We start from the raw sequence: 27,859 nt of genomic DNA on the forward strand, positions 1-27,859 counted from the left end.
TCTTACTTCTGCCGGGCATGAGGACCCTCCCTAGGGGATTCTTCTTGCTATCTCCCCATCTGTGCTGCTGGTGGGACGTAAGGGAATCGTTAATTTCTAACGATAATTTGTTTTCCCTTAGTCCCAACAGCAGCACACAAATTTTCCCGCCCTAAGTACCTTTTCTTGGTATAAACACGCTGGGCTGGGGGGCGAACCCCTCCCTTTAAGGGAGCTGGAGTTCTTCTATTGTTTTTTCTTTGGGCTCATTAAAAAATCCGCCGGTCCTACAAGTCCACAGGGGGCAGTTAACCCCATCTGTGCTGCTGTTGGGACTAAGGGAAAACAAATTATCGTTAGAAATTAACGATTTTTGGTATGGTAATAAAATGATGCGCAAAACCGATGCAGTGTCCTGAAACACACTGCTTAACCCCTTAAGGACTTAGGGCGTACCGGTACGCCCTATTTCACGAGTCCTTAAGGACTCAGGGCGTACCGGTAGTTTAAAAAAAGAAATCATTGTGTAAAACTTACATTAAAAAAAAAGTATACATATTAGGTATCGCCGCATCCGTGACAACCTGGTCTATAAAAATATAACATGATCAAACCTGTCAGATGAATGTTGTAAATAACAAAAAATAAAAACGGTGCCAAAACAGCTATTTCTTGTTACCTTGCCTCACAAACGTGTAATATAGAGCAACCAAAAATCATATGTACCCTAAACTAGTACCAACAAAACTGCCACCCTATCCCGTAGTTTCTAAAATGGGGTCACTTTTTTGGAGTTTCTACTCTAGGGGTGCATCAGGGGGGCTTCAAATGGGACATGGTGTAAAAAAAAACAGTCCAGCAAAACATGCCTTCTAAAAACCGTATGGCATTCCTTTCCTTCTGCGCCCTGCCGTGTGCCCGTACAGCGGTTTATGACCACATATGGGGTGTTTCTGTAAACTACAGAATCAGGGTCATAAATATTGAGTTTTGTTTGGCTGTTAACTCTTGCTTTGTAACTGGAAAAAAATTATTAAAATAGAAAATCTGCCAATAAAGTGAAATTTTGAAATTGTATCTCTATTTTCCATTAATTCTTGTGGAACACCTAAAGGGTTAACAACGTTTGTAAAATCAGTTTTGAATACCTTGAGGGGTGTAGTTTCTAGAATGGGGTCATTTTTGGGTGGTTTCTACTATGTAAGCCTCGTAAAGTGACTTCAGACCTGAACTGGTCCCTAAAAATTGGGTTTTTGAAAATTTCTGAAAAATTTCTAAATTTGCTTCTAAACTTCTAAGCCTTGTAACATCCCCAAAAAATAAAATATCATTCCCAAAATGATCCAAACATGAAGTAGACATATGGGGAATGTAAAGTAATAACTATTTTTGGAGGTATTACTATGTATTATAAAAGTAGAGAAGTTGAAACTTGGAAATTTGCAATTTTTTTAAATATTTTTGGTAAATTTGGTATTTTTTTATAAATAAAAATGTTTTTTTTTTTTACTTAATTTTACCAGTGTCATGAAGTACAATATGTGATGAAAAAACATTCTCAGAATGGCGTGGATAAGTCAAAGCGTTTTAAAGTTATCAGCACTTAAAGTGACACTGGTCAGATTTGCAAAAAATGCCTAAGTCCTTAAGGTGAAATAGGGCTGAGTTCTTAAGGGGTTAATACTGTGATTTTTTTTCATGTAAATTGTGCTTGTGCAGTGGCCAGGTATGGGTTGATAATATTTTGTATTTGTCGTGACGCCAATTGCAGCATGCGCAGGGTACTATCCCAGGGCCCTTCCAAGGTGTTATAACGCACGTCCTAGATTAGGAATGCCAAAGTGGTGTAATGGCCTATAATGTCTCTGTAGTGTTGTGGTAGTTGTGTCACGGTGTCTCCTACCTGGTTACAGCCGGACTCCTGGCTCACTTGCAATAAATTTGAATGTAGTGATAGTAGGAGTAATAGAGGAACTTTGCAAAATAAATGATGTCCAGACCTTTAGATGAAGTTCAAACGTTGCTTTACTTCAAATAACTTGCATCCAAACAGTATACAGCTTTGGTATCTTGGTCCCAGCAGGTATAGGCAATGATTGGCAGGTATAAGTACTTTTGCTTTAAATGTGGAGCTTGCAGGATAAACGTCTGCTTGGTAGCTCTGTCGTTGTTGCAGGATTAGCTTCTGCACTTATCTGTAACTTCTGCTTTGTGGGGACAGACTAGCTGAGGAGGAATAGGCTTCTCCTAGGACTCTGGACTTATCTCACAGATGGATTCTCAGGGGATGCTTTCTTCCTGGAACTCTGGAGTTGGTCTGTAGTTTCTGTCTCTTCATCCAGCAGAGCTGAAGGTGCTCAGACTGGGTATATGGCCACGTCTCCTGTGAAGACGGCCCCTACTTTCTTCCCTACGGAGGGAGTACTACTCAAAACCCTCCTTTCCTTAACAGGGGGTAAACTATATCTGGCTCTAACTGTTTTTTCCCTCCCTTGCTGCAGGAAGAGGAACTCGCCCACCTCTCTCCAGAAGGGGGGCAGAGTTCCACTCTGAAGTGCCATAACATTAAGACTATCGCTGCCAATGATGCTGCCACCCGCTGGTAACCATTATAATTACATGAACTATTACATTTAACATAGCTTTATGCACATTTCTGGAGGACATAAGCAAAATCACATCTGATGACAGTGTAAAAGCTCTTAGAAGATAGTAGTGGGGTAGAGGAGTGTAGTAACACAACTCTGGGGTATTACACTTGTATAGGAGTTCCAATAAAGTTGCATAGGGAGAGGGAGGTTCTAACAGGCCTCCCAGGGCTGACTCCGCCCTGCACACAGTACAGAGGAGAAGGAGAAGAAGGTTAGTCTGTGTGTGTGTGATGTCTGCGGAAAAGCTTCACCTCAGCCGCCATCTTGGAGAGTTATAAAAACTCGAAAGTTAGTTCCATGTACCAGCCCATAGAAGGGAAACATTACAGAAGAACCAGGCAACTCAGAGAGTGAGTGAGAATATCGGCAAAGGAAGGTCATTTATCAGGCTCTAGTCTCCTTTGCATTAGGTGGAGAGATTCTAGGCTACAAGCTGCCCACCATAATCAAGGAAAGAAAGGCCATCTGTCAGAATATAGTATTTTTAGAGAGGATACAGAGGTATATGATTATACAGTACAGCAGAGATAGTCCATCCCTCCAGCCTGGAGAAGCAAGAGAGAAAGATTGATTGTCATAGAAAACTGCCACTTATGCAACGTCTAGGAACTAATCTGAATCACTGCCTTGCAGTAAATGACTTTTGCATACATTGATGACCTTTGGATCAGCTTCAGTAAAGTACTGGGAGTTTATTAAGAAATTTGGTCTCATTATTCCGCTTCATCTCCTAATTGCACCTAACGGTGCTGGTGTCAGGAACAACCGAGGTCCCAGCCCCAAAGCACCATAACCACCTATACCATCAAGGGCACCTCGACTAACATCTGGCTGGTTATCTCCGTACTAGAGAGTGCCCGGAGGATTTAGTGCTGTCTTCCCCATCACTGCATGCCGACCCAGGGAGGCTCTGCTAACCATGAGTAGATGAACTACTACCAACATCGGCCCACTGTGCCTCACGTGTTGCCCCTGTGATCCGATCCACTGCATAATTTTGGCGGTCACGAACAGGATCTAAATCTTTTTTGCCTTAGTATAAACAATATACATGTGCTCTCAGATCACTGCTGAAGCTTACATCATCTGTAAAAACCCCATACAAGTGACTGTATTGCATTAATTTGCTGCTGGTAAAACAGGGGTTAATCAGCCATCTTGTTTTTGCTCTCCACATACTGAGGAAGACAAACAGCCCGCCTCTACAGAGGAACAAAAGTGTTTGAGTGCAAGTTCCTAGGAGGACAGAAAAAAACAGCTGTACCCATAGAGGAAGTGAAAGCAGCTCGACCTTGAAAAAAAAAAATATAGAGGTCCAACTCCCCTGCAGCCTGAGAATTATCCATGAATTTCAAAGTGAATGCAGTTGGTGAAAATCAACTTTAATAAGGACTGTTTGGGATTACAATCTGCCTTACAGAGCACCATAATCCTCTATATTAAGCTGTCACAGCGACTCTTAAAGGAGCCACACACCAATTCTGCTGCCGTTGCCCAAAGCAACGCAACACAAAAAGTGTGTAAAACTGTATTTAACCTGCATTATATTGAAACACTGTCATTGTCATGTCTGAACAAGGAGATAATGAGCAACCTGACCTTAACAGATCCCCTGCAGCAGCCGCAGCTAGAGCATCACCAGCCGCTGCAGCACCAAGCATCATGGCCCTAACAAAGCCTTATTTTCTAGGAGCACCCTGGTTCCCATGATATGCTGGGGAAGCTCATACTTTAAGGGAATTTGCATTTTTTTTAAGCTGTATTCAGATTGTACCCTGTGTCAGCAGAACAGCAAATGGAAATCCTCATTGAACTATTGTAAGGTGCCGCCCTGAGAGAAGTGAAATCCTGGCCAAGCTCAGAGAAAAGAACAGTGGAGCAGATATTTGAACGACTCTACACCACTTTTGAACCCAGGATTGTGTCAGAGGTTAAGATGAGATTCTTCAGCAAGAGACAGCAACCCAGTGAGTCACTCAGAGACTTTGCATTATCCTTAGAGCTGTTATACAGGTAGATCTCCATGAACCAGAGGATCAAGATAAAACGCTGAGAGAACAATTCATTGAAGGTGTTAGGAAAGAAACCTTAAAGAGCCAGTTAAAGATGTTAGCTGCACAGCACCCAAGTTCTACCTTCCTAGACTTCAAAGAGCTAGCTATTAGTATTCTGGGGAAAGACCCACAACCAGAGCCTGCTAGGCCTGCTGCAATGTCTGTGAATAAGCCAGCTACATCTCCAAAATGTCACCCTATAGTCTGTTGGGTATATAAAGCAAATGCCTTATATCAAAGAATGGATCAAAGGAAAATAATTTATCCTTGAGACTTTTGATCCAAGGGGGACATATAAACCCCTTTTAGAAAAAAAGAATTCGAGAACCTAATTATTTTGTGCAATTAGTAAAATACGGTAACAGCGTCTATGCAAAAATCTAAATGATTTATTATACAGTAATTTATAGACAAATAGTTAAGGCTGCATGCAGCCTGCAATTGTGGGAGGGGCCAGGTCCCCCTTCTTAAACCCCCTCGTCCAGCTCACCGCACCGCGCCCGCCGACTCGCACTTCATGTGACTCACGTCACTTCCGGTAAGCACGCCTCCCCAGGTAAGTATCGCCGCACGCCGCACGCCCCCTGCCTCCCGCCTTGTGTCTCCGGTCCGTCCGACTTCAGGACCGAGGTCGGCCGCGGGCCCCGCTCCCCCTCACCGCTTCCGGCCACCGCCAGCTCCCTCCACCGCCGTCATGTCGCGTCCGTCCTCTCGCGAGAGGTCGGGCGCATGCGCAGCCGGCTACCGGGCCCAGCTCCCGGTTGCCGCATCGAGCCCTGCACGCTGGACGTAAGGGTGGGGGACAGAGGGGGAGCCCCGCTCACGGCCACGGCCGCTCCCGCCTCCCACGCTCCTGTCAGGGCCGCTTCTTGCTTGCCACACTCCCGTGCCCCAGAGTGCAGGCCTAACCGGCACATCCAAGGTGCACACACACTCGGGGGGTCTGATACACACAGCTGAATGCTCATCCAGGGGTGCGTTAGTCAGCTGCCGCCCGTGCCTTCTACCAGCCATTGGATAGTATGGTGGCCAGCCTGCATTTGGGCAGGTTGGCTAGGTCACGCCCATAAGGTGTCACATAGCAGGGCTAGCGTATGTAGCTTTAGGTCATAACCACCACTGCTGGGCGGTCAGTGATCCTGGTACGCATTAATTGCCCATTACGTATAAATGGCACTGATGGGTAATTAATGGTCCGTCCCCTCCACGTCTCTCCTGGCTCCATCCAGCTCGCCGTTCCTGGCTCCTGGGTTTCCACCTCCAGGCCACCCGCTCCTGCCAGGTTGGCACGGGCCACAGACTCCTCCACGCCCACTCAGGTTGGACCCGTGGCCCTCCAGGCCGCTCACGCCCCTGCCAACCCACGGCCTCCCAGCCTGACCCACGGGGGCTCCGACCCTTGTGGCTCCCCAATTTTTCACATGCGTGTTCCTTTCCCAGGTGCCAGTAGCGTTCGTGGTCCCCGACGAGTTTTTCTCGACTTCCTGACGTCAGGTTTAGGTCCGCAGAAGGTCGTTCCCGGCCACTCGCGGGTATTCGCAAGCTTGAGGGTTTTCAGGTAGGTAATCCTGGGCTGCTCCCCGCAGTTCCTCCCACCCACATCCCGGGTTGCCTCCCCGGAGGCAAGCAGGGATGTTTTCTCTCTCACTCAACCTGAGACGTTCAGGTGTCTTCTCTGTCCTTCTTAAGCCTGAGGCGTTCTGGTTCTTCTCTGCCCAGGTACCCTGAAGCGTTCAGGTGTCTTCTCTGTCCATCTTGGCCTGAGGCGTTCAGGTGTCTTCTCTGTCCAGGTACCCTGAAGCGTTCAGGTGTCTTCTCTGCACATTTCTGCCTGAGTCAGTCAGGTGTCTTCTCGGTCCAGGTACCCTGAAGCGTTCAGGTGTCTTCTCTGCACATTTCTGCCTGAGTCAGTCAGGTGTCTTCTCTGTCCAGGTACCCTGAAGCGTTCAGGTGTCTTCTCTGTCCATCTTGGCCTGAGGCGTTCAGGTGTCTTCTCTGTCCAGGTACCCTGAAGCATTCAGGTGTCTTCTCTGTCCATCTTAGCCTGAGGCGTTCAGGTGTCTTCTCTGTCCTAGCACCCTGAAGCGTTCAGGTGTCTCCTCTATCCATCTAGCCTGAGACGTTCAGGTCTCTTCCCTGCCCAGGTACCCTGATGCGTTCGGGTGTCTCCCCCGTCCGCTGTCGCTTTAGCATCAGGGCCGTTCCTGGTTTCTTTAGCGCACGGGGGCAGCCACCTTTACGGTAGTCAGTCGGTGCGACAGGTGTCTCCCAGTTCCCACGCATCTTGCGGCACCCAGGCAACCTGTTCACGTCTCCAACCTGAAACGTTCAGGTCACTCCTCACCGCCAGTCCTGGAACTCCCAGGCCTCCTTCTTACCGCAGTCCTTCGACTCCTCCTCCTGGCTCCCCAGATACCCCTTTTTCCTGGTTTCATGTTTCATCCACATCTCCCTGTTCCCGTTAGCAGCCGACACAGCGGGGTGTCCGCACGCTTCAGCATTGGTTTTCAGGTCCTGCGCTGCAATTTTCTCACGTCGCTCCTAACTTTTCCAGTCCTCAGGGCCAGCCGGGTCGTTCCCGTCAATCCTCAGACAGTAAGGCAAGGGTGTTGATTCCACGCTCTCAGGTACGTCCTCAAATACGTTCGCCCTCGTCCTCAGTAGTCAGGGTACACGTCCCCATGACCTCTCCAGCTGCCATATTGTTGTCTCTAATTCCAGGTATTGCAAGGTCTCCGCTATTTTGAAGCTATGTCGCAGGTCTCTGATGTCGACGACACATTGTCCCTCCCGGGTACTTCGGTCTCCAGCCAAGGCGGCCCAGTTGCCCTCCGAAGATTGACTGTGCCGAGGCTCATTGCGGAGTTGGCCAAGAGAGGTATCAGGCACTCAGCCTCAGCCAGGAAGGCCGAGCTATACCGGCTATTGATGACCGAGCCCAGCCCTCCTGTAAGAGAAGATCCACCCCCTGCCATCCAGCAGTCCCTGGTGCTGTTACAGGCCTCCTTGGATTCGCTCATCTCGTCCGTTGCCGACATCAGGACCAGGGTGGTGGACTTGGAGTCCAGGACACCAGCATCATCCCAGGCGGTGGTCCCCGTCACTGATCCCCCTCTATCCCTGCTTCCGGCTCCAGGTACGTCCCCGGCTGCTCCGGTGGTGGCCCCTGCGCACTTGGTGCCGGACCACATCAGGAGGGACATCTTGGCGGGCAAGGACGTGAATCTCGCGTCCATCCTGATTGCGTCCCACGATGCCGCAGACAACAAGACCTTTGACTGCGGGGAGGTCTCGGTAGTACTTCGGGCCAAGGATGGACGGCTCAACCGCAAGCTCTCTGTCCCCGAGTTTGTTTTGGCCTTCGGCCTGTTTAGAGACGTGCTCTGCTCCGCCTTTCCGGCTCGCCGGGAGGAGCTGGACACGTATCTACACAAAGTTACTGGTCTTGGGCACAAGTACGGCGGCACGGCTTTCTATGACTACCACCGCTCCTTTTCAGCCAAGGCCGCCGCCGCGCTTACCCAGTTTCAGTTTTCCGTCAACTGGGCTACGCTGGACATGGAGTTGTTCTGCCAGCATTTCGCCGGTCTCCGGGCCCCTGCTTGTTCGACTTGTCAGTCGTTTTTTCACTCCACGGAGTGGTGTCCTCAAACTGCCACGGCCCAACCAGACAAGGCCAGTCCAGGCCCCTCCGGGGTCCCCCGCAGTCCCTCCTCCACTGATAAGTTGGGCAGACCCATTGTTTACCTTGGCAACAGCCAAGTTCGCAACAACTTTAACTTTGGTTCCTGTCTTTTCAGCCGTTGCAGGGCCCTGCACATCTGCTCCATCTGCTTCAGGGCTCACCCCAGGTCCACATGTCCCAAGAAGGCGTTCAAGCGCCTATGACTGGCCGACTGCGACATCGACCTCCTGGCCCTCCTATTACGGGACCATCCGGTGCTGGGATTCGTGGACTTCCTGATCACTGGCCTCTGCTCCGGCTTTGACACAGGGTTGGTGGCACTACCCCATTCCAACTGGGAGTGCGACAATCTGCAGTCAGCCAGGTCAGATTCCGCCGCTGTGCAGGAACTCCTGAATTCGGAGGTCAAGAAAGGGTTCCTCCTGGGCCCCTTCAACCAGGTTCCTTTCTCTCGCTGGCGGATCAGCCCCATAGGCATAGTGTCCAAAAAAGAGTCAAATAAAAAACGTTTGATTTACGATCTCTCCGCCCCCCATGATTCCGTCATCCCCAGCATTAATTCACTCATTCCTTCCGAAGAGTTTTCCATGACGTATGCATCCGTTGACGAAGCCATTGCCCTCATCCTTAGCGCCGGGAAAGGCGCCTGGTTGTCGAAAACTGACATAGCGGACATCTTCAAACTGCTGCCCATCGCCCCTCACCTTTGGCAGTTCTATGGTATTAGGTGGGAGGGCAGGTTCTATTTTGCCAACAGGTTGACTTTCGACTCTAAAAGCAGCCCGTGGTTATTTGACCAATTGGCGCAGGCGCTACACTGGATCCTGATCCACCACGGCAGCGCCCCAGCGGTCATCCATTACCTGGACGACTTCCTCCTCATAGAACCTCCGCTATGTCGGCCATCCGGGCTGCACTCCCTCCTGGAGATCTTTGCCGCCCTTTCCATCCCAATTTCGCAGGGGAAGACCGCGGGGCCGGTCACTTCCATCACCTTCCTGGGTATTGTCCTGGACTCAGACAGAATGGAAGCCAGGCTTCCAGAGGCAAAGCTGTCCCAAATACGGGAAGTCGTGGCCAGGGCCATCACCTCTTCCCAGGTGACCAAGGTCGAGCTACAGTCCATCCTGGGTCGGCTGAACTTTGCCTTAAAGGTCATGCCCCAGGGCAGGGCCTTTATTTCCCGTCTGCTCTCGCTCCTCCCCACAGCCCCCGAACCCAGCAGCGTTGTCCACTTGGACAGGGCTGCCATGGCAGACTTGCGCATGTGGGACAGCTTTCTTTCATCCTGGAATGGGGTCAGCCTGTTCGTCCCCTCATGGTCCCAGTCATCTACCAGGGTGTTTGCTGATGCCGCGGCATCCCGGGGTTTCGCTGCCATCTTCGGGTCCTGGTGGTTGGCTGGCCCATGGCCTCCTCAGGTTAGCTCCGACCCTCAGTCCCTCAGCTCGTCACCGTTCCTGGAATGTTACCCCATCGTGGCGGCCGCATCCGTCTGGGGTCACCTCTGGGCTAATTCCAGCGTCATGTTTATATCTGACAGTCAGGACCTGGTGGACATCATCTCCAAAGGCCGAGCTAAGTCGGCCAGGGTCATGTCCCTGTTGCGCAAACTGGTCTGGCTGGCCATGACCTATAACTTTCATTTTTCGTGTTCCCATATTCCAGGTGCCAGCAACACGGCGGCCGATGCCTTATCGAGGTTCAATTTTCAAACCTTCTTTCAGGTATGTCCAGAAGCAGACTGGACCGGGGCCCGGATTCCCGGTTTCAGCGACCTGATGTTGGATTGAGGTCTCTGCTGGCAACCGCCAAGGACCTCATGCACCGATCCCTCTCGGTCAACACGGCTCGCAACTACGGCACAGGTTGGAACCTCTTCCAAAAGTTTTCCAGGGACCATCCCCAACAGGATACGTCCTTCATTGCGTACATCATGGCTTTCATGGCCCATTGCCATGTCAACCTCAAACTGGCACCCAGCACCATCCGTTTGTACCTGGCCGGGGCGCAACATTTCTTAGCCCTTCAGAACCCAGAAGTGCGCGCGGCATTCACATCCCAAGCCGTCAAGGCCACGCTCAGGGGCATTGAGAAAAACAGTAAAGACTCCAACCCGTCCCGTCGGCCGGTCTCCGGCGAGCTGTTTAGGCAGCTGTCTGCATCCCTAGATGGCAATCCTTTTGGCCCTTCTATTAGTCTGGTCATCAAGGCCGCCATGTATCTAAGCTTCTACGGCTTCCTTCGTCCAGGAGAATTTTCAGTTTCTTCCCAGAAGACGATCTTCCTGAAAAAGAAGCAGCTATCCTGGAGCCAGGATCATCTGGTATTAAGCCTTCCTTCCACCAAGACGTCCCAAACCGGTCCTCCCATACTGATCCGCTTCTTCAAGTCCGAAAACGCCTGGTGTCCAGTGGTGGTACTCCAACGTCTCCTGGTTTCCACACCATCTCCAGATCCCGAGTCCCCTTTACTTCCATTCCAAGGGAAACCCCTGTCCACGCCACAGTTCGTCTCCCACATCAGATCCCTGGTCGCAGGGTTGGGGGTGGACCCCAAAACCATCTCAGGACATTCATTCCGCATCGGAGCCGCCTCAGCGGCTTCCAAGCACGGGACACCTCCGCACGTCATCCGTCACATGGGTAGGTGGAGATCTGCCTGTTTTTCCCGATACATCCCGGATCCGCTGACTGAAACCCGGCAGGTATTCCTTTCCTTGGTTTTGTAATCCTGTTCTAACATGCATTAAACAGCAGCACTTCTCCTACCCGGTGTCTTTTTGGCCCTCTTTTAGGCAGGCCCACGTCCCGTGGCTCCAGGCACACTCCAGCCACTGTCTAGCCCCCTCCTGTCACCTTACTGACCGTGGCCGCGGCCACAAATAGTTAAGGCTGCATGCAGCCTGCAATTGTGGGAGGGGCCAGGTCCCCCTTCTTAAACCCCCTCGTCCAGCTCACCGCACCGCGCCCGCCGACTCGCACTTCACCCCCCCCTTTTCCCACCCCTTTCTTCCTACTCTCCCTAGGGTTGGCCCTCTTTTAGGCAGGCCCACGTCCCGTGGCTCCAGGCACACTCCAGCCACTGTCTAGCCCCCTCCTGTCACCTTACTGGCCGTGGCCGCGGCCACAATGAATATATGACCAATAATAATGCAAAGACAAGACAATGAAGTGTAGTACCCAAAACACTAGATGGTGCTGACACACCATAAATTTACCAACACAAGAATTTATTCAATTCAGCTTAAGTATGAAAGCTTATATCATCTGGTTATATACAAAAATTAAATAAAGAAAATGACGGATATGAACCGTTGCTCGGCCAAACTATGAACAAATCTCTGGGAGTTTGGTAGTATTGCAATAACTAGTAGACTAGTAGAGTTAAGCGGACACCTGGAAGTTCGGGTTCGGCCAAACTTTGCAAAAAAGTTCGAGTTCGGGACCCGAACTTGACCCAAACCCCAATGGGGACCCGAACTTTGGAGCACTAAAATGGCTCTAAAAAAGTCATGGAAAGGGCTAGAGGGCTGCAAAAGACAGAAAAATATGGTTAACCTGTTCCGGACACATGACATACCTGTACGACATGTTGTCCTGGTACTTAAGGACACATGACGTATCGGTACGTCATGTATAGTTCCGATCACCGCCGCCCAGCGGGCAGTGATCAGGACCGGTGCCTGCTCAAATCATTGAGCAGGCACCTTGGCTCAATGCGCCAGGGGTCCTATGACACCCCCCCCCCCCCCATGTCGGCGATCGCAGCAAACCGCAGGTCAATTCAGACCTGCGGTTTGCTGCGTTTCCGGGTTATTCGGGTCTCTGGGGACCCGATAACCCGGAACAGGAGGGTGATCGGTGGTGTGATAATACACCACCAATCTCACCATCACCTCTCAGGATCGATCTCATTGGTCGGCTGGGCGGGCGGGAGGTTCAAATTACCGCAGCGCTCCTCTCCTCCTCCTTTTGTGTCCGGGGAGCCGAGGAGCTGCACGTCATCGGATCGCCAGAGATACACGGATCTCCAGCCAGCACCCCCATCTGTGTCCCAGCACCCCCATCTGTGCCCCAGCACCCAGGTAATTAGGGAAAGGCTAGGGACAGGTTAGATTAGGCAGGGATATTTTAGGGAAAGTTAGTGAGAAGAAAAAAAAACAAAACAATTTTTGATTGTATCCCCCTAAATCAGTTGTCTGGGGTTCACAGCACAGCTGTGTGACCCTAGACCCCCCAGGGGTGCAGCAGCTTGCCCCCTGCCCCCCCAAACGTTTTTGTTTGTTTTGTGCGTATGCTCTGTGGCCGGCACTCTTAGCGTCCGGCCACTGTTAGCGCATTGCACACCCCACCGCTGATCAACTTCGGACGGTTGATCAGCGATTTTTAAATTTTCTTTTTTTTTTTTTTACATTTTCTGGCCATTTTTTTGTTAGTCTTTTTTTTTTGTCTGTTAGGTTTAGGGTGAGTTCGCGAACACCCGTGCCCCCACACACACGCACACCAAATAAAGTTTTCCACGCACGCACACACACACGCACACACACACTTATGGCCCGCCGGATGTTCTCGGCCGAGGAGGCCTACACCCAGCTTGCCACCGAGTCCGAGAGTCCCAGTGAGGACGAGGATGACCCCACTTTCCTTTTGTCATCCGCGTACTCCTCATCATCTAGCGATGATGATGAGCCCCCAAGGCGACGGAGACGCCGCCAGGCGGAGCAAGGGGCCCGTCATGCTAGGGACCCTGTGGCCCACCCTAGTACGAGCAGCTCTGGGGTTCGTACTAGTTTTTCGGCCCACCAGTTAAATCCACCGGAGCCCCCTGCTGGTGAACTTGTCTGGTATACCCCAGAGCGTTATGAGCCCGTGATTCCTGAATTTGTAAGCTAACCAGGAATCCAGATTTCCACAGTGGGCTTCACTGAATATGACTATTTTAGTCATTTTTTCAGTGACCACTTTGTAAATCTGATGGTGGAGCAGATGAACCGTTGCAGCCGAGATGAGGACGTTTTGGGGCCTCGTGCTGCACATGGGCCTAGTGTCAAGAAACCTAGTGTCAGGCATTACTGGAGTGGGGACATCCTCTACCAGACCCCACTTTACAGTACGGTCATGACACGCTCTCAGTTTGAGGCCATCCGGAAATGCCTGCATTATTCAGATAATGCAGCATGTCCCCCCCAAGGTGATCCTGCCTATGACCACCTGTACAAAATCAGGCCAGTCATCGATCACTTTGGGGCCAAATTTTTACAGGCCTATGTACCTGGAAGGGAGGTCGCGGTTGATGAGTCTCTCATTGCTTTCAAGGGGAGACTCCTTTTTCGCCAGTATGTTCCCTCTAAGCAGGCGAGGTATGGCGTGAAGCTGTACAAACTTTGTGAGAGTACCTCAGGGTACACTTACAGTACAAGTTTCGTGTGTACGAGGGGCGAGATTCCCGTATTGAACCCCCAGAATGTCCCCCCACTCTGGGTGTTAGCGGGAAACTTGTGTGGGACCTTATGCACCCACTGCTAGATAAGGGTTACCACCTGTACGTGGATAACTTTTATACTAGTATCCACTTGTTCCAGTCACTCGCTGCCAGATCCACCTCCGCTTGTGGGACCGTGCGGAAAATTCTACGCGGCCTCCCTACCCACCCCCTCCAGGTACCTATTGTAATGACCGGCGTCACACACAGGGAGGGAAAAGGGAAAGCCCTGCCCAAGGGAGAGGGAAAGGTGGTGACCCCTAACTCACCTTGTGGCTGGCACCTGACTGCCCTGACGTCCCTAGACGGGTTCCTCACCCGTGCGGCGATCACGTGCCTAAACCCTGGCTTTCCCTAAAATGAGCCCTAGATAGTGAACGGGCCGGTGGGATCGCTAGTCCGCACCACTGTCACTAAGAGGGAAACACCAGGGAGAGGACAGACAAAACAGACAAACACATACACCCAGGTGGGCGACCACAATAGACCACAAAGGTCCAACAGGGATCCGGAGGGTAGCGTTCTGGACCAACTACCAGAGAACGCAGCAACACAGCTCCAGAGGGTCAGAATAGATGTCCAGGCAGGAAGCTCTATATCTGGCAACCAGAGAAGTGTGAGAGGGGAATATAAGGAGGTTGGGAGTGCTGGACAAGGAACAGCTGAGGAGAAGGAGCTACGGATCCCTCAGTGAGCCGAAAGGGTTTGCAAAGCAAACCCAGAAAGCTACCATAAGGAAACAGCCCTATCCTACATAGAGCGTGCAGCCAACCGCTGCGACTTCCTGACCCCGGGTATAACGGAGTCAGGCGTGGTTCTTGACACCCTCGTGACAGTACCCCCCTCTATACGAGGGGCCTCCGGACACTCAGGACCAGGTCTCTCAGGATGAGAGGCATGAAAAACTCGAACTAGCCTGTCAGCGTTTACCTCAGACGCAGGAACCCACATTCTTTCCTCGGGACCGTAACCTCTCCAATGCACCAGATATTGAAGAGAGCGGCGGACCCGACGAGAATTAACAATTTTGGATATATGAAATTCTAGATTACCATCCACGACAACAGGAGGGGGTGGCAGCGGTGACGGTTCTAGAGGTGGAACATATTTTTTGAGTAACGACTTATGAAAAACATTATGGATTTTAAAAGCCACGGGGTTGATGATGGCTACAATTTTGTAAGGGCCAATAAACCTAGGACCCAGTTTCCAAGAGGGAACCTTCAATTTAATATTCCTAGTAGACAACCACACATAGTCATTCACTCCTAGGTCCGGACCTGGCGACCGTCTCTTATCAGCCATGCATTTGTATTTACCTCCCATATTTTTCAACTTAGCTTGCACCTTCTGCCATACCGATGAAAGAGATGACGAAAACCGTTCCTCTTCGGGAAAGTACAGAATTGGGGATGAAAACCATATGCACCAAGAAATGGTGACTTGCCAGTGGATTCCTGACGACGATTATTTATGGGAAACTCAGCTAACGGTAAATATGATGACCACAACTCTTGGTTTTCAGACACAAAACATCTTAGATATGTCTCCAGGTTTTGGTTGGTACGCTCAGTCTGTCCATTCGACTGAGGATGGACAGCTGAGGAAAAGGACAAGTGTACCCCCAAACGGGAACAAAAAGCTTTCCAAAATTTAGAAATAAACTGGGTACCCCGATCCGAAACAACATCGGGAGGGACCCTGTGAAGCTTCACGATTTCACTGACGAATACCTGAGCAAGAGTCTTAGCATTAGGTAGTGCGGGTAACGCAATGAAGTGTACCATTTTGCTAAACCTGTCCACTACTACCAAAATAACTGTTTTACCCGCAGACAAAGGTAAGTCAGTGATAAAATCCATTGACAGATGTGTCCATGGTCTATTGGGAATGACGAGTGGTAATAGAGACCCTGCAGGACGTGTATGTGAAACAGGTAGAACAAGACGACACAAAATCCAATACATCCTGACGCAACCTTGGCCACCAAAAACGACGAGACAATAGCTCCAAGGTTGCTTTACTACCTGGGTGCCCAGCAAGTGCCGAATTATGATGTTCCTTTAATAATTCGAAACGTAGGTTCAACGGTACAAACAATTTCTCTGAGGGGCAAGAGACCGGGGCGTCCCCCTGGGCCTCTAACACCTTCCCCTCCAGAACAGAGTGTACCGCAGAAACAACCACTCCTCTTTGAAGAATGGGTACCGGATCACTCACATTACCCCCTCCAGGGAAACAACGAGATAGTGCATCAGCCTTGGTATTCTTTGCCCCAGGACGATAGGTAATCACAAAGTTAAACCTGGTAAAAAATAGCGACCACCTAGCCTGTCTAGGGGTGAGACGCTTAGCTGATTCGAGGTACAGAAGATTTTTGTGGTCCGTAATCACAGTGACGGGGTGGACTGCCCCCTCTAAAAAGTGACGCCACTCCTCAAACGCAAGTTTAATAGCTAATAGTTCCCTATTGCCAATATCGTAGTTCTTTTCTGCTGCAGATAGTTTTTTAGAAAAGAAAGCACAAGGACGCCATTTGCCAGGAGACGGACCCTGAGACAGCACCGCCCCCACTCCCACCTCTGACGCATCGACTTCAACAATAAAAGGCTGAGAGACATCAGGTTGGACTAGTACAGGTGCTGAGGTAAACCTCTCTTTTAGGGAGGAAAAAGCAACTTTAGCGGCATCATACCATTTAGAAAAATCTGTCCCCTTCCTAGTCATGTCAGTAAGGGGTTTTACAATAAGTGAATAATTTTTAATGAATTTCCTATAGAAATTCGCGAAGCCCAAGAACCGTTGTAGTGCTTTGAGGTTCTCTGGAAGATCCCAATCTAAAATTGCCTGAACCTTCCTAGGATCCATACGGAAACCTGACGCAGATAAAAAATAACCTAGGAATTGTATCTCCTGAACGGCGAAGACACATTTTTCAATTTTAGCATATAATTTATTCGTCCGTAGGACCTGCAGTACTTGTCTGACATGCACCTCATGTGTTCTCAGATCAGACGAATAAATTAAAATATCATCTAGGTATATTACCACAAACCTGCCGATTAGATGACTAAAAATGTCATTAACGAAATGTTGAAAGACGGCAGGAGCATTGGTCAGACCGAAAGGCATAACTAGATTTTCATAATGCCCCTCAGGGGTGTTAAAAGCTGTCTTCCACTCATCCCCCTCCTTAATACGAATCAGATTGTAGGCCCCCCTAAGATCAAGTTTGGAGAACCACCTAGCACCCGCAATCTGGTTAAACAGGTCAGGAATGAGAGGAAGAGGGTATGGGTCTCGGATGGTTATCCGATTTAATTCGCGAAAATCTAGGCAAGGACGCAGGCCCCCATCTTTCTTTTTAACGAAGAAAAACCCTGCAGCCACGGGTGAAGAAGAGGGTCTGATGTGTCCTTTAGCCAAGCTCTCGGAGATATAATCCTTCATGGCTTGTCTCTCTGGACCCGAAAGATTATATAACCTGGTCTTGGGTAATTTTGCGCCGGGAATAAGGTTAACCGGGCAATCATAAGGACGATGAGGTGGTAACTTCTGACAACCCTTTTCAGAAAAAACATCCTCAAAATCCGAAATAAATGTAGGTAGGGTAGTTATGGAGGCGACTAAGCAATTGCTATTTAAGCAATTTTCTCTGCACTGCTCACTCCACTCCAATATCTCCCTGGCCTGCCAATCCACCACTGGATTGTGCGCTACCAACCAGGGAAGACCCAGCACTACCGGAGTGGGAAGCCCCTCCAGAACATAACATGAAAGCATCTCGTTATGGTGGTCCCCTACCCGAAGGTGTAAATTATGAACAATGTGGGTGAGGTTTCTCTGAGACAGAGGAGCAGAATCAATAGCGAATATGGGAATAGGTCTCTGTAGCGTACAGAGAGACAAACCCATAGTGCGGGCAAAATGGGCATCTATCAAATTTACCCCTGCTCCACTGTCTAGAAAGAAAGAAATAGTCTCCGTCTTATCACCAAAAACAATAACCGCTGGCAACACAAATTGCGATGTACGTATGGAGAAAACGTATACCCCCCGGCTGACATCCTCCACACAATTAACCTACAAAAAGGCCACCTGTCAACTAGACAGCTACAAATAGTTAAGGCTGCATGCAGCCTGTAATTGTGGGAGGGGCCAGGTCCCCCTTCTTAAACCCCCTCGTTCCAGCTCACCGCACCGCGCCCGCCGACTCGCACTTCCTGTGACTCACGTCACTTCCAGTAAGCACTCGCCCCAGGTAAGTATCGCCGCACGTCTCCAGCCTTGGGCTCCGGTCCGTCCGCCTTGGCCCGCTCCCCCTCATCGCCTTCGGCCGCCGCGGGCTCCCCTCTCCGCCGTCCGGTGGCGTCCGTCCTCTCGCGAGAGGTAGGGCGCATGCGCGGCCGGCTCTGGGGGGGGGGGCGCACAGAAGGGAGCTCATTACTGCCTCCGTCCCCCGCCACGGCCGGGCCGCTCACCCGCCATGCCGCCTCCCACACTCCTGACAGGGCTGTTCCGGCTGGCGGCTCTGCCATGCCCCCGGTGTGCGGGCCGTGACAAGCGTGCACAGTGTGCACCCACTCCGGTGGGGCTGCCGCTGCTGTCTGCTCATCCGGGGTGCTCAGGCAGCCGCCACCCGCGCTGTCCCGCGGCCACAATTATATTTTGTACAAGTTGCAACTGTTTGCATGTGAATTAGTCCCCCACTAGGTAGCTGATTTTTTAATCTTTCCTCCTGCAATCATGTAGATTCCTCTAATTCTAATTGCTCAGCCTGCCCGTGGATCCCATGGTGGCCAGCCTGCAGTCACAGGCAGGCCAGGTCCCGCTCCAGGCCCGGGCTGGGCCGGCAGAGATAGCTCCCTGGTCATGACCACCATCAGGGTGGTCTGACCCCTGGCACGCGTTAATTGCCCATCACATGTGGCCCACCGATGGGCAATTAACGGGCCGCACCCCTTCCACGTCCCACCTTGCCCCATCCAGGTCGCCGTGCCTGACCGATGCGTCCACCCCCAGGCCCCGCTTCTGCCAGGCTGGCATGCGCCACGGTCTCCGCCACGCACACTCGGGTCAGATCCGTGGCCCTCCGGGCCCGTTCACCCCCCGGCCTACCCACGGCCTTCCAGCAGGGCCCTCGGGGGCTCCGGCCTTGTTGCTCCCAATGTTCACATGTGTGTTCCTTTCCCAGGTGCCAGTAGCGTTCGTGGTCCCCGTCGTACCTTGTCTCGACTTTCCTGACGTCAGGTTCAGGTCCGGCAGAAAGTCGCTGTCGGCCGCTCGCGGGAAATCTCATACTTGAGGGTTCAGGTAGGTAATCCCGGGCTGCTCCTGGCAGTTCCTCGTACCGACATCCCGGGTTGCCTCCCCGGAGGCACGCAAGGATGTTTTTCTCTCTCTCAACCTGAGACGTTCAGGTGTCTTCTCTGTCCTGCTTAGCCTGAGGCGTTCTGGTGTCTTCTCTGCCCAGGCACCCTGAAGCTTTCAGGTGTTTTTTCTGTCCATCTTGGCCTGGCTTTCAGGTATCTTCTCTGTCCAGGTACCCTGAAGCGTTCAGGGGTCTTCTCTGTCCATCTTGGCCTGAGGCGTTCAGGTGTCTTCTCTGTCCAGGTACCCTGAAGCGTTCAGGTGTCTCCTCTGTCCATCTTTGCCTAAGGCTTTCAGGTGTCTTCTCTGTCCAGGTACCCTAGAGCGTTCAGGTGTCTTCTCTGTCCATCTTGGCCTGAGGCGTTCAGGTGTCTTCTCCGTCCAGGTACCCTGAAGCGTTCAGGTGTCTTCTCTGTCCATCCTTGCCTGAGGCGTTCAGGTGTCTTCTCTGTCCAGGTACCCTGGAGCGTTCAGGTGTCTTCTCTGTCCATCTTGGCCTGAGGCGTTCAGGTGTCATCTCTGTCCCAGCACCCTGAAGCGTTCAGGTGTTTCCTCTGTCCGTCTCAGCGAGACGTTCAGGTGTCTTCCCTGCCAGATGCCCTGAGGCGCTCAGGTGTCTTCTCCGTTCACAGTGGCTGGTAGCGTCAGGGTCGGTCCTGGCCTCTTCAGCCACAGGTGCAGCCCCCTTCCCGGTAGTCAGCCGGTGCATTCGGACCACTCCTCGCCACGCATCCCGGTACTTCCAGGCCTCCTTCTTACCGCAGTCCCTAGTCTCCGCCTCCTGGCGCCCTAGACACCCCTTCTTCCTGGTCCATGTTTTATCCACGTCTCCCTGTCTCCACATTAGACGACACTACGCTGTGTCCGCGCGCATCCGCGATGGTTTCCTGTTGCAGGCCTCCTTGGATTCGCTCATCTCGTCCGTGGCCGACATCAGGACCAGGGTGGTGGACTTGGAGTCCAGAACACCGGCGTCTTCCCAGGCGGTGGTCCCCGTCACCGATCCCCCTCTATCTCAGCTTCCGGCTCCAGGTACGTCCCCGGCTGCTCCGGTTGTGGCTCCTGCGCACTTGGTGCCGGACCACATCAGGAGGGACATCTTGGCGGGCAAGGACGTGAATCTCGCGTCCATCCTGATTGCGTCCCACGATGCCGCAGACAACAAGACCTTTGACTGCGGGGAGGTCTCGGTGGTACTTCGGGCCAAGGATGGACGTCTCAACCGCAAGCTCTCTGTCCCAGAGTTTGTTTTGGCCTTCGGCCTGTTTAGAGACGTGCTCTGCTCCGCCTTTCCGGCTCGCCGGGAGGAGCTGGACACGTATCTACACAAGGTTACTGGTCTTGGGCACAAGTACGGCGGCACGGCTTTCTATGACTACCACCGCTCCTTTTCAGCCAAGGCCGCCGCCGCACTTACCCAGTTTCAGTTTTCCGTCAACTGGGCTATGCTGGACATGGAGTTGTTCTGCCAGCATTTCGCCGGTCTCCGGGCCCCCGCTTGTTCGACTTGCCAGTCGATTTTTCACTCCACTGAGTGGTGTCCTCAAACTGCCACGGCCCAACCAGACAAGGCCATTCCAGGCCCCTCCGGGGTCCCCCGCAATCCCTCCGCCACCGATAAGTTGGGTAGACCCATCGTTTACCTTGGCAACAGCCAAGTTTGCAATAACTTTAACTTTGGTTCCTGTCTTTTCAGCGGTTGCAGGGCTCTGCACATCTGCTCCATCTGCTTCAGGGCTCACCCCAGGTCCACTTGTCCCAAGAAGGCGTTCAAGCGCCGATGACTGGCCGACTGCGACATCGACCTCCTGGCCCTCCTTTTACGGGACCATCCGGTGCCGGGGTTCGTGGACTTCCTGATCTCTGGCCTCTGCTCCGGCTTTGACACAGGGTTGGTGGCACTACCCCATTCCAACTGGGAGTGCGACAATCTGCAGTCAGCCAGGTCAGATTCCACCGTTGTGCAGGAACTCCTGAATTCGGAGGTTGAGAAAGGGTTCCTCCTGGGCCGCTTCAACCAGGTTCCTTTCTCTCGCTGGCGGATCAGCCCCATAGGCATAGTGTACAAGAAAGAGTCAAATAAAAAACGTTTGATTTATGATCTCTCCGCCCCCCATGATTCCGTCATCCCCAGCATTAATTCGCTCATTCCTTCCGAAGAATTTTCCATGACCTATGCATCCATAGACGAAGCCATTGCCCTCATCCTTAGCGCCGGGAAAGGCGCCTGGTTGTCTAAAACTGACATAGCGGACGCCTTCAAACTGCTGCCCATCGCCCCTCACCTTTGGCAGTTCTATGGTATCAGGTGGGAGGGCAGGTTCTATTTTGCCAACAGGTTGACTTTCGGCTCAAAAAGCAGCCCGTGGTTATTCGACCAATTAGCGCAGGCCCTACACTGGATCCTGATCCACCACGGCAGCGCCCCAGCGGTCATCCATTACCTGGACGACTTCCTCCTCATAGAACCTCCGCTATGTCGGCCATCCGGGCTGCACTCCCTCCTGGAGATCTTTGCCGCCCTTTCCATCCCAATATCGCAGGGGAAGACCGCGGGGCCGGTCACTTCCATCACCTTCCTGGGTATTGTCCTGGACTCAGACAGAATGGAAGCCAGGCTTCCAGAGGCAAAGCTGACCCAAATACGGGAAGTCGTGGCTTCGTTGAGGTGAAACGCGCGTCGAGGTCTCGCGCTCAGGGTCTGGCATTCCATCCACCACCATGTCCTCAGGTACGTCCTGTCATTAGTACTGCTTTACACTGCCCATAGGGACCTCTGCTTATATCCATAGTGGGTCCCTTATATTCTTGTGCATATTGTTATCATTTCTTTCTGACTGAGACATTGATTCTTATTTTGAGTACCTATTATTACATTGGTCGGTCTCGGTATCTATGCATTGTGGTATGTGTGGGATAGCTCATGGATTACCAGGTATGGTCATTTGTACTTGTTGTGCATAGCCTTATTGCGGCGACTTCGGTGTCCTGCTATCCTTGTCATCCTTGAGCTTTTATCCTGATTTATGGACTGTACCTTTCTGTGTGCTATATTTCACAGATTTATTGGTGACTGTTTGGGGTCATTGACCCTGTGCTTCTCCGTATTTTTGTATGCCATCCTGTAGTTTCTCCATAATTTATATTTTATAATAAACATATATTTTGATACATTATTTCCACTTGTTCGTTTTGGGACATCCTCCACACAGCCTGGGGTTAGTAGTTTTCCGACGGTCTTTTGTTTCTGAGGAAAGAAGGACAGACATTAATGAAATGACCCCTCTCCCCACAAAAAAAAAAAACCCCACGCCTACGGCGAGCCTCAGGAGGACGGACCTGACGAGTAGTTCCTCCTAGCTGCATAGGCTCGTCTAAGTCCGTACAGACTAACTGCTGCTTGGGAGGGGTTACCAATTGCTCCGGTTTTTTCAACCTGTCCCTAAGGCGTCTATCTATTCGGATAGAAAGGGACATAACCGCATCAAGGGAAAAGGGGGTCTCATATAATGCAAGCGCATCCTTAACCCTTTCGGATAACCCAGAGCAGAACTGACTCCTGAGAGTCGGGTCGTTCCATTGGGTATCCGTAGCCCACCTACGGAATTCAGAGCAATACTCCTTTACCGGCCGCTCTCCTTGTAAGAGTCTCCGTAATCTTGATTCAGCCAGTGCGACTCGGTCAGGGTCGTCATATATGAGACCAAAGGCCCCGAAAAACTCATCCACTGACCGAAGAGCCTGGGAATCAGTAGGTAAAGAGAACGCCCAGGACTGCTGGTCCCCCTGCAGCAGGGAAATAACAACCCCCACCCGCTGTTCTTCATTACCAGAGGAGTAAGGGCGCAGTTTAAAATATAATTTACAGGCCTCACGGAATGTCAAAAACTTGTCCCTTCCCCCAGAAAATCTGTCAGGGAGAGGGACCTTGGGTTCTGCAACAACCTGGTTACCAGTAGCAACCGCTGGGCTTGCGGTCAGTTGTAATTGCTGCTGTTGCTGGAGGACCGACGCCTTCAATCCTGCCACCTCCAAAGACAGGCCATGAAATTGTTTGGACAGAGCAGCAATTTGATCCATACTGGATTCTAAGTAGGTAAAAAAAATATATATATTTTTTTTTTTTAACCTACACAAAATAAGGGCCAGATATAATGTAATGACCGCGTCACACACAGGGAGGGAAAAGGGAAAGCCCTGCCCAAGGGAGAGGGAAAGGTGGTGACCCCTAACTCACCTTGCGACTGGCACCTGACTGCCCTGATGTCCCTAGACGGGTTCCTCACCCGTGCGGCGATCACGTGCCTAAACCCTGGCTTTCCCTAAAATAAGCCCTAGATAGTGAACGGGCCGGTGGGATCGCTAGTCCGCACCACTGTCACTAAGAAGGAAACACCAGGGAGAGGACAGACAAAACAGACAAACACATACACCCAGGTGGGCGACCACAATAAACCACAAAGGTCCAACAGGGATCCGGAGGCTAGCGTTCTGGACCAACTACCAGAGAACACAGCAACACAGCTCCAGAGGGTCAGAATAGATGTCCAGGCAGGAAGCTCTATATCTGGCAACCAGAGAAGTGTGAGAGGGGAATATAAGGAGGTTGGGAGTGCTGGACAAGGAACAGCTGAGGAGAAGGAGCTACGGATCCCTGAGTGAGCCAAAAGGGTTTGCAAAGCAAACCCAGAAAGCTACCATAAGGAAACAGCCCTATCTTACATAGAGCGCGCAGCCAACCGCTGCGACTTCCTGACCCCGGGTATAACGGAGTCAGGCGTGGTTCTTGACACCCTCGTGACACCTATCCACGGGGGTGAGACCCGTGCCCTTACCAGTGGAAACCTGTTGCTGTTCAGATATAAGGACAAGAGGGATATCCTTGTACTGTCCACAATTCATGGTAACAGCATCACCCCTGTCCTTGTGCGAGGTACCGTGGCAACGGTCCTCAAGCCCGATTGTATCGTCGACTACAATTGGTATATGGGAGGAGTTGATCTATCTGATCAAGTCCTCAAGCCATATAACGCCATGCGCAAAACCCAGGCATGGTACAAAAAAGTTGCGGTCTACATGGTGCAGGTTGCCTTTTACAACTCTTTTGTGCTGTCCAGGAGCGCTGGCAACACAGGGAAATTCCTTCAGTTCTATGAGGCAGTCCTCAAGGACCTGATCTTTTCTGACCGGGAAAGAGCAGGCCGGAGTACCCCGGGAAATGGAGGCGCCCGGATTGTCCCTGGCCAACACTTTCCAGGTGTGGTCCCCCCATACTGGAAAGAAGGGACGGACCCAAAAAAGGTGCAGAGTGTGTCACAGGAGGGGGATACATAAGGACACCATTACTCAGTGTGACATGTGCCCCGATCATCCGGGCCTCTGCATTATTGGTTGCTTCAGGGAGTACCACACTTCCATGAAGTACTAAATTTATATCCCAATTTAGCCACTGACAATCGGATAAAAAACTATGGTTCTCAGACTTGAGACACTAAAACAAAAAATAAATAAATCAAAATTATTATTTTGTAAAACTAAAATAAATAAAATTAGGTATCGCCACGTCCGCAATAATCTGCTCTATAAAAATACCCCCCTAACCCCTCAGATGAACACAGTCAAAAAAATAAAATGAAAACGGTGCAAAAAAAGGTATTTTTTTGTCACCTTACATCACAAAAATTGTAATAGCAAGCGATCAAAAAGTCATATGCCCCCCAAAATAGTGCCAATAAAACCGTCCTCTCAATCCGCAAAAAATGAGCCCCTACCTAAGATAATCGACTAAAAACAAAAAAAAAAAATTACTCTTAGACTATGGAGATACTTTAATGTTTTTTTTTTGTTTATAAAAAGATAATATAGTGTAGAACCTAAATACATTAAAAAAAAATTAGACATATTAGGTATCGCCACGTCCATAAGAATCTGCTCTATATAAATACCCCATGACCTAACCCCTCAGATGAACATGGTCAAAAAAAATTAATAAAAACTGCCAAAACAGCAATTTTTGGGCAAATTTTCCATTTTAATCCGTTTTTTCCAATAACAAAGCAAGATAACAGCCAAACAAAACGTAATATTTATTACCCTGGTTCTGCAGTTTACAGAAACACCCCATATGTGGTCGTAAACTGCTGTATGACCAAACGGCAGGGCGCAGAAGGAAAGGAACGCCGTATGGTTTCTGGAAGGCAGATTTTGATGGCCTTTTTTTTTTGGCACCATGTACCATTTAAAGCCCCCCTGATGCACCCCTAGAGTAGAAACTCCATAAAAGCGACCCTATCTAAGATACTACACCCCTCAAGGTATTCAAAACAGATTTTACAAACTTTATTAACCCTTTAGGTGATTCTCAACAGTTTATGGCAAATGTAGATTAAATTTCAGAATTTCTATTTTTGGTACAAAAATGTAATATAGATAAACCAAAAATCATATGTACCCTAAAAATAGTCCAAACAAAACTGCCACCTTGTCCCGTAGTTTCCAAATTGGGGTCACTTTTAGTTTCTACTCTAGGGGTGCATCAGGGGGGCTTCAAATGGGACATGGTGTAAATAAACCAGTCCAGCAAAATCTGCCTTCCAAAAACCAACACGGCACACATTTCCCTCTACGCCCTACCGTGTGTCCGTACAGTAGTTTACGACCACATATGGGGTGTTTCTGCAAACTGCAGAATCAAACAATAAATATAGAATTTTGTTTGGCTGTTAACCCTTGCTTTGTCACTGGAAAAAATGGATAAAAATGACATTTGAGAATTGAAATTTTTTGGCAAATTTTCCATCCCTATTTGAATACCTTGAGGGGTGTAGTTTCTTAGATGGGGTCACTTTTATGGAGTTTCTACTCTAGGGGTGCCTCAAGGGGGCTTCAAATGGGACATGGTGTAAATAAACCAGTCCGGCAAAAGCTGCCTTCCAAAAACCATACGTCCCCAAAAACTAAAATGTAATTCCCAAAATGATCCAAACATGAAGTAAACATATGGGAAATATAAAGTAATAACTATTTTTGGAGGTATTACTATGCATTATAGAAGTAGAGAAATTTAAACTTGGAAATTTTCAATTTTTTTCCAAAATTTTGGTAAATTTTAAATTTTTTTAGAAATAAAAATTATTATTTTTTTTACTTCATTTTACCAGTGTCATGAAGTACAATATATGACAAAAAAACAATCTCAGAATGGCCTGGATAAGTCAAAGCGTTTTAAAGTTATCACCACTTAAAGTGACACTGGTCAGATTTGCAAAAAATGGCCTGGTCCTTAAAGGGGTTGTCCGAGTTATTTTTTTGTTCTTTCTATGTTCCTAACTAGGCAAATATAACAGCTTTCCCATTAACTCACTTTATCTGCAGTGGCTGGTTTCTCAGATTTCACTGAGGGTCACATGACCTGTTATGTCAGCTTCTCTCCCTGCTCTGATAAATTTCGTTTTCAAGCCTGTAAACGAGATGTCACTGTGTTGCCACGCCCCCCTTCACTGCCGTCTGCTCTCTCTCCTAGGATTCTTAACCTCTTCAGCTGCACACATTGGGTATCTGCAGCAGTGACAATTCTGGGCACAGGAGCTGAAGGACTAGAGAGAGCATTGCACAAGAAGGTAGGGGGAAGATCCTGTGTGTATTAGCCGTGTCATTATACAGGGGGGACTTGTAGTTCTACACTTACAACATGCTGCAGAGTCTCCCAGTAGGCAGACATGTCACTCAGGGCAGCACTTGTATTCACTCCCTTAGCAGTGTCATTATACAGCTGGGACTTGTAGTCCTACACATACAACATGCTGCAGAGTCTCCCAGCAGGCAGACATGTCACTCAGGGCAGCTCTTGTAGTCTTGTAGCTCTTAGCAGAGCAGGGGGAGGGGCATACATTGTTTTTATTGCATGTAAACAAAGGGCCAGAAAAGAACCAGGGAAATGAGGAAATATATATATATATTTTTTTTTTTTTGCATAAAACTTGCTTAGCTTAGTTATATATTGCTGCCCATCAGAATTTCAGTGCTATATATTTTTTTTTTCATAACTCGGACAACCCCTTTAAGGTGAAATATGGCTGTGTCCTTAAGGAGTTAAGAGCATGGCAAATGCTCTGCAAACAAATGTGGCTAGGTAAAATGCGTAAAAAAAATAAATAATAATCTTGATCTAGGGGGAGGAGGTGGTTGTGGCGGTGTAGGTGGAAGTGGCAGTGGAGGAGGAGGAGGTAGCCAACACTGGTTTTTGTTTTTTCTTTTCTTTTCTTTTTTGTTTAAATTTGGGTAGACCCCAAAACATTGGGAAATATAAAAAATAAAACAAAGAAAAAGTTCGCTGGAGTACAACAATGGCTAGGTGAGGCCGGTATACATGTCTATTCTGCACAAGGTACGAACAAGTCCTGTGGGATCCCTGCCTGGTTCATTTTAATGAACGTGAGCTTGTCCACATTGGCTGTGGACAGGCGGCTGTGATAGCCCCCTCCTGCCGTGCTAAACAAACGTTCAGACAATACACTGGCTGCAGGGCAGGCCAGCACCTCCAAGGCGTAAAAGGCAAGTTCAGGCCATGTCCCCTATTTGGAGACCCAGAAGTTGAAGGGGGCAAACCCATCAGTCAGTACGTGTAGGTGTGTGCA

Source organism: Bufo bufo, chromosome 9 (genome assembly GCF_905171765.1).
Source record: "Bufo bufo chromosome 9, aBufBuf1.1, whole genome shotgun sequence".
Classification (NCBI taxonomy): Eukaryota; Metazoa; Chordata; class Amphibia; order Anura; family Bufonidae; genus Bufo; species Bufo bufo.